The sequence below is a fragment of the Protobothrops mucrosquamatus genome, unplaced genomic scaffold, assembly GCF_001527695.2.
Source record: "Protobothrops mucrosquamatus isolate PMUCROS unplaced genomic scaffold, P.Mucros_1.0 scaffold1344, whole genome shotgun sequence".
In the NCBI taxonomy this organism is placed as follows: Eukaryota; Metazoa; Chordata; class Lepidosauria; order Squamata; family Viperidae; genus Protobothrops; species Protobothrops mucrosquamatus.
The window spans coordinates 58738-67031 of NW_015387540.1; positions in this window are offsets into that span (position 1 = coordinate 58738).

Genomic DNA, 8294 nt, shown 5'->3' on the forward strand with positions numbered 1-8294 from the left:
TAGACTTGTCAGTGTGGAGATCAGCTGGCACAGCTAGCAGAAATGGAAAGAGAACCCTCTTGATCTACCAGATCTTTGATCCCAAAGAGATGATCCTTGGGGGTGGAGATCTGGCAGGTAAAAAGTTGTTCTTCTGATGCCCTTCCAGCTCTGGCAGCTGATTTAGGTTGGGAGGAGGAGCAGAAGAAAAAACATGTACATCCTCCACCTCTGGGTCAGCAACTAGGAACTCCACCTCCACTCTAGCCATCCATCAAAGCTTGTCTGCCTCATTACCATTAAAAAGACAGATGAGCTTTGTGGTTTTGTAGCGAAATGAACTGAATCTATAATTTTGCTTCTCTGCCACTTTAAGGATCTATCTCATCACCTGCTGACTGTCTCATTGGTAAATGGAAAACTCCATTTGCTCTTCTTCATTTAAATTACTACTCTGTGAAGATATGTATTGAATAATCATCTTCTTAATCTATTTTTGAAAATGTAGAACAACTCAGAGCTGAATTCATTCTTGAACCACATGGTAAAGCAGCAAACAAAACATCTCAGAAATTAATTAATGGTGGATGTATTACTTATGTTTTTGCTACATTTATATTATTCCATGCTTGCTACTATTATCAGTTAACAACAATGTGCATTTTTATTGTAAAAGACTTAAAATTAACTCAAATGTATAAGTTGTAGAACTTTTCATGTATGAGAGCTATTAATTAGAACAGTAGATTTAAAGCTGATTAGTCTCCAGCCGTAATTAGCTGATCTACAGCTAAGCTAAAAAGATTTTTAAAGCTCTATGTAAAAAATCAGGAAAATCTGTAATAAGGTGTAAGAATTAATAAACAATTATTAAAGAATTCAAATACATATACTAAAAATATTAAAATGTTAAAAAAATATATTTTTAAAAAAATGAAAATTATAAATAAAATTAAGGCAATTTTGAGTACATAGTAAAAAAATAATAATAAAGCAGCTGAAGATACAAGATTCTTGCCACAGGATCCAATCTGGGTCAGTCACCAGGAGCAGAGATTTAGCCTTCCGAGCGTTCAGACTGGGGCTGGAGCCCATCCTCAGAGAACTTCTCTCCAGCAGAGTGTGTGCTTTGGGCTATTCTGTGTGTGGCATTTATATGGTGCCTGTTGTGTGTGGCTTTTTAGATGTTGATTGGGTATTGATGGCTGGCTATTAAGTCTTTGGCTGTTGTTTCCTTGTGCTGCCACACACAAAAGGAATTTAATTCCTCTTACACAGTTGATATAGAATATAAAGCCAAGCTCTTGGGAGCAAATGGAAAGGCCTAGTAAATAATTGGTCTCTAGCATGAAAAAGTAACCACGAAGCAATTTTTCTATTATTAAGGATATTCAGAGCAAATAATACAATGACTCTGATTCAACAAATCAGCCATTTTTAAACGTTCGTATTTGACTTCATAATTGTAAATCAAAAGTTCTAAGGAAAAAAATAATCATATATTACATACTTCAGAGATTGTTTAAATAGGGCTGTCTACCAGTTTCATTATGCCGAACATGTAAAATGATGGAAAAGGCATCTAAATTTATGAGATGGAGCTGCCCCACTAGCGCTCCCTTTTGATTTAATATCCATACATTTATTAATATGATTTTGGAAAGAATAATACAGTTTAAGGAAATGAGTTTTTTTCAAAATCTAAACCAAAAAAGAGGTATCAATATATTAAGAAGTCTGGAGCACAGCAAGCAGATTACACTTTTGAAGACTGTGTCCTTCCAGTATTCAGTTTCCTCTTATGAACTGGCTTTCACAATGGAAAGACTGATTAGTCTTTCATGTGAGTAAGATTTAATGCTTTGTTTAAAACTGGTTCCTCTGTAAAGTTGTTTCCTGCCAGCCATAGACACTAGTGGATAAAGCCACTTTAAGCCATGGGGAAAGCCCACTTTGCCAGGAGCTATTTCTCTCTTAACACTGGTACTCAGAAGGTCTAATAATCTTATCTGTAAATTTATCGCACAAGGACTTGCAGCCCATCTAGATTACACCAAAATAACATATTGCTATCATGATACAAATATAATCTGTACATATTTACTTCCAGTGATAAGTTATTCTTTTAGGATTATGATATCATGATTTACCAGCTTTGCCTCTCTGTGGATGTCTGAGATTCAGAACTTTTGTGGGGTGAATTGGCAGAATTAATACCATTAAAGATAGCAATATTTTGTAGCGTGGAGTCATGTAAAGGGAATCTATGTGCTTCATTTACTGTACCTATGTTTACATATCAATTTTGTATTAATGTGTCATGCATGAGGATTTGAAGTATTGCAAATCTGCCATAAGAAGGTGAAAGCAGGAGATACAAAGCTTTATTCAAATGGAAATTCAATATTCAGATCCTGGTTTGTTATTACTCCTTATGTTATAAATAACTGCGTAGGTGGCCACTAGCTTTCTACTGCTCTGTGGATATTTCATTGATGGATTGCTTCCTAATGCTAAGTAGTATATGGCAAAAATACTGCTGGAAGCAATCTAGCATGCAACTTCTTCCCAAAAAGAAATTCTGCAGTGACTATGAATTTTATTATGATGAACCTTTTGTAGTATAACAGGATTCATAAATCAAGGAATTGATGTCTAAGAACTGAACTGATCAATATGATAAAGGAGGATTGGAATATTTTGAACTGAACTCTTAAATATATTTTTGAATATTCCATAATCATCATGGGATTGACTGTGTTGACTAGGAATTCTGGAAGCTGTGATATGAACATATGGAGAAGGCTTAATGAAAGAAGTCTCTATTATGGAAACATAGAAGCTATATTATATAAACTTAAATAATTCGTAAAACTAACCCAATATTGTATATTTGACAACAACTCTCTAATGTTATAAACTGGACTTGTTTTCTGATGTTTTCAATTAGGAGAAGCCTATGCAATTCTTCCCAAGCCTACTGTTGTAATCTGTAGGATATGAATCAAACATACAAGATTGCCATTTCTTGTCTTTTATCTCAGATTTAATTATCATGAACCCTCATGTTTCTGTTTACTTTGGTGCATTGCTGTAGAGGTTGTTTTTGAAGAAGCCAAAGAAGAGACAATGGGAGCAAACTGAATGAATGTTTATCCACAAGGGGTTTTGCATTTTGGGATGAACATTTGAAGTGTTGCATTACACTTTAATGAGTCCTGGAAAGAAGGTTCTTCTAAAATATTCAGAGCTGATAGGAGTTGGTTGAATGTAGTTAGAGTTATAGAGTGTTTGAAATTGGGGTTAGTTCATGTGAACTAGTGTACAAATGGTATGCAGGGGATGTATTTGAAACTTAAGCATGCTATGTGTTACTCTTCAAATATGGACCATTTGGCAATTCTTTTGTCCTGCATTCAAAGGTGGTTTCAGCAGTGGTGCTGGTGGTGGAAGAAGCTTGTATTGCTATTAATTTCATTTTTTTCCACATTTTTGAACCGCCTATTTTCTTTAAGTCCGGTATCATAATTAGATCTCTCTCTGATTATTTTTCAGCTCACTAGTGTCATATTCTCTGCCCCACCTTTCACTCCCTGGCAGAAAGGTAAGGTAAGGGCTTTTCCCCTAGGATTGGGTCCAGATGAATGGAGTCTCAATTGTTGTGTAGTAGCACATCTTAGTATGTTGCCATTTTATGATATTAATTTTTAAAGTATTGTTTTTGTAGTTGTAATTGACATTTGTACATTACCAAGAGTTTTTTTTGAGTTGCAATAAATACTGTAAATAAATATAAAATTGAATTGATCCAGTCCAGGTGACTAATAGGGTTCTAAAGGGAGCTTGAGACTTTCCTGAAAATTTGATAGGTAGTCTGACTGAATTACCTGTAGCCATTTGCAATGGACATGTGACACAGACCTTGGATGAGATTGTTCTGATGTAGTGTAGAAAGTATGGAAGATAACTTTGACAGAGACAGATCCCTTACTAAAGCAATGAGGAGAAAAACATAGCTTAAGTCCAAACCAAGCAGAAAGTATTTGTAAGCACCTTGGACAATTATCTCCTTAATTCACATGGGTATAAAAGGGGGAGAAAGCACAGCAAAATCAAACTTGTAAGATTTTGTTATTATAGCCACATTTAATAAAAATAGTTTTAGCCATGTGTTGAGTTGACTCTTGGTCTGGCCTCTCACTGTGCATCAATTCCAAAGGGTCCCTTGGTTCTTCAGTAAATAAAATTGCTCATTATTTTCTTGGAGTTGGACTCTGATGGGGCAAGTATGTTGAGATGATGGAAAGATGGGTTGTCTGGGTAGGTGAGGTGAGTTTGAACTTGCAACAAATGGAGTAGAACCTTTAGTTGATAAACCCAGCCATCTATGTATTAGATCAAAGGTTCTTTCAGTTAGAGAATGCCAGCCAGGAAATGATATGCAATAGTATCTACTGCTTTGAGGAATGGGTGCTAGGTCCTGCTTTGAAGGAAGTAGCAGTATGATCCTTTCTCAAGAAATCTTTGCAATTCTTTTCTATTCTGTAATCTGTAAAATGGGGGGAAGTTTTTGCGAAGGTGGTTGGATTTCAGACCAGTGCTAATATTGAATCAGCATTAGTTAGGCTTGTTTATGACTTTTGGCAGAGTTAGGATGAAGGTAGTACAATCTATTTGATCACTCAGTGACTTTCAATATGATGATATTGCAACAGAATTTCATTTTTAATGTGGGCCAGTGTGCTCACAGTAAAAATGACAATAAAGGTTATCTTTATCTTATCTTTATATTAAATAGATGGTATTCTTCTAGATCAGTTGGAGGGATTAGGACCTGGAAGCCTGATGTCTTGGTGGTTTTCCTCCTTTCTCTGTGGTTGACAGAAGAGAAAGTTCCAGCAAAGATCTCATTGATGTAGGATGTTTCAGGGATTATCCTTTTGCACTCCTGATTAACAACTATTCGAGATCACTGATTGAGATCATCCATCAGTTTGGGAACTGTTTTTTTTTCTCCTGAACTTTCTTTTTTAGGTTATGCATATTTATGTTTATTATTATCTTATTTTGTAAACCGCATAACATTGTGCTAGAATGGGGCTGCTTATAAATCTCATCAGTAAATCCCAGGTTTAACTCTACTTTTGATTAACCTTTCATTGAATGGAGCTCAGTCAATCACTCTCAGAATAATTTATTGTACTACCAGAATGTTTTTGTAAAAGAAAAAAATAGAGCAAATGTTGTATACTGTCTTGAATACCTAGAGGGATGGTGGGATACGAATTTAATTAAATCTTTAATATCTATAGACTCTAGAGTATTGTAAGTAATGCTCAGAGGCATTTTTCTTTCAAAGGCAGGTTTGGCCATGCTGGCAGAAGATATTGGAAACTGGAGGGCTTTAGGTCAGGAAGTTGAACAAGTTGCTACATGTTGAACAATCTTGATCAAGTTGGTTTGGCACATAGTAAGGAAATATTGAATGAATTGACACTATAGGTAAATTATAATTAGGCTTGCTCTCTTAGACAGAGATATTGTTACACTAAAATTAAAATGCTTGCTAAATTTTCTACTCCTTTCACCAATTACCTTTTATGTATATTCTTTCTTTGTTAACAGTGATAAAAATATTGTCCACCAGGCTCTAAAAATGGCTGTAACATGTAGTGCATCAGCTTCCTATTTAATGTATTCACCCATAAGAGAATCAAATATAAACATCAAATTTATTGTCAACTGTCAAATATACCCAAAAAACAAAAAAACCCAAACATATGATACATACATGTGTGCACGTATATCACATCCTTTTAAACAGCTATACAGGAGGAAGAGAGAAAGAGAAGAAGGTGATGGTTAAAGAACTTATTCTTTCCCACAGGCTTGGGATATTATGATCACAGTGTTTACAATTTGAACAGGATTGCTTCTCTTCCTATGCTCACTCCTTCCTCTGAATAGTTTGGTCCTCGTAGGCAATGAGACAATTTGAGGTTAATCTTTTTAGTGGTACAGATTAAAGATTGGCCTGTTGGATAATTCTTATAATTCATAGAGCAGGGTTACACTTTTGTATCATTACACTTATGCTGGGGAAAACTAGAGGCAAACTATCTCCATATAATATGATTCTGCAGTGTACACATGGTGAAAATAATGTTTATCTCCATTTCCTATGTAATAATGTACAAGTGGTTACACACTACATTAATCTTCCCAGTCTTAAATGTACAAGGCTACTTGTACAGTTAAGGAATGTGTGTCATAATTCCCACGTGTGCATCACATTATCCAACATACCAGGAGGACACCTAGTTGGAGAAAGCTATACTAGATTTTTATCCATTAAAAGAGAATCCTCACATATAACTCTCTCCTTAATGGTTGCCCATATAATATGAACAAGCCTTTTCTACCTTGTCTTCATTCACTCCATCTGATCAGAGAGAAACTAAAAGAGAAAGAATAAATACACATGTTTTGTATTGTCAAGTAGAAAGGTTTACGGTAGGGGAGGGAGCATAATACAAAAAAGAGCCAATGCAGTAGATTCAGAATTTCTAAAACAATTGTGTCATCTGGCACTCAAAGGTATACAAGTAAGCACTGCTGGTTGTATTTCACCATATGAGCAGATTCTACAGCTCTCCAGTGCCTCCCTCCATTTCTCTGGTACCATTTTTTAAAAACCTGGAATGCTGAAGATTTTTTCAGGTGTCATTATTTTGTCCCAGGAGAGGTACAATAAGAAGAAAAACCAGACTGAAATAAGAACAGCTAGTTCTCTGCTGGAAAGTGTGAAGAGCTGAATATTTTTAGGTTTGCAGATTTTAGTGCAGCATCCTGGGCTGTTTTTTTCCCCCTTTGGCTTTATCTAGAATTTAATATTAATTGTTAATAACCTAGCCAAGATCACATGATACATTTGTGAAAATATATTTAGAATAGATTCATGTGATCTAACCAAAAAATCTTTTCTTTGATTTCATATGAGGAAGTCAGTGTGGGGATAGTTGTGTCTTGTGGCTGAAATGGAGGACTTTCTTCACTCCCTAAAAAACAATACTAACATTATTTATATTACTAATACACTATACTAGTGTTCACCAGACTTTCCAGTCGTTGGGTTAGCTTGGAGTTTGGAGAGCATCAGATTGGAGAAGACTGACCTTTATCATTGTTTTGGAAGCCGCAAAGGCCCGTAAGGGTCTTGACTCTTGATTAGGACCAAAACCTGAAGGAACATTAAGTTCTAATATGTACGTGTTGCACTGAGATGGATTCATTTGTCATACTAATAGCAGGAGATGCCTTATTGAGCAAAGAAATTAAATCAGTACTTATCAAGAGAGAAAGGGAGCCTTTCTTGTTCAGGACAAATGACTTGGGAAATATGCAAATGTGTGACAATAATAAAGAAACTGTCCGATGCATTTTCCTTACTGACTGCAAATGCCTTTATCTCATTCAACCAGCCTACTTAGTAAAACAAACATACAAACGAACAACCAAAGATCTGATGTCTAAATTCAGGCCACTCTTTATATTTCACTTACGCTAGAGCATTCTGCCTGGCCACAAGTGATCTGAGAATCTGTTCTACACCTCCTTGCACACTTCTGACTGTGATAGCCAGTATGGTCTAGGTACCAGGCTAGAAACTGGGAGACGGTGAGTTCTAATGCTGCCTGAGGCATGAAAACCAACTAGGTGACTTTGGGCCAGTCTCCGCCCAATTCATCTCTCAGGGATATTGTGGGGAAAATAGGAGAGGAAGGAGTTATTTATTGAGTTATTTATATAAAATAATAATGGTGGAATAAATAAATAAATAAATAAATAAATAAATAAATGAAGCAGGAGAATCCAAACACTGCAGTAGAAGCCCTATTGTACTTTTAATATATCTTTAAAAGGAAGGATTAAACAAAACTCTAAAGTCTCACTTGCCAAAGTCAAAGAAAAATCAGAAAATCTTAGTCTCATATGTAGAGCACAACTCTGCCTACAGACTGTTGTTTCATTGTTCTCCCCTCTATAGCTTTTGCATCCCAACCACATGATGGGTGCATTCCTTGGTTGCCAAAATACAACCCATCCTTATTTGATTTTCAAAAGCTCCTTTAACTAAGGGCTGTCTGTCAAGTAAGACCCACAACCATATTTCCAGTGGCACACTTATAAGCTTAGCCATAAATATGTGAGCTAATAATGCAGTGGAGGAGAATGCCTACTGTAAGATCCAGTATGTATCAGGGGTAAGACCAATAGCAACGGTACCAGAACTTCTCAGTAAAATGTGGAGAATC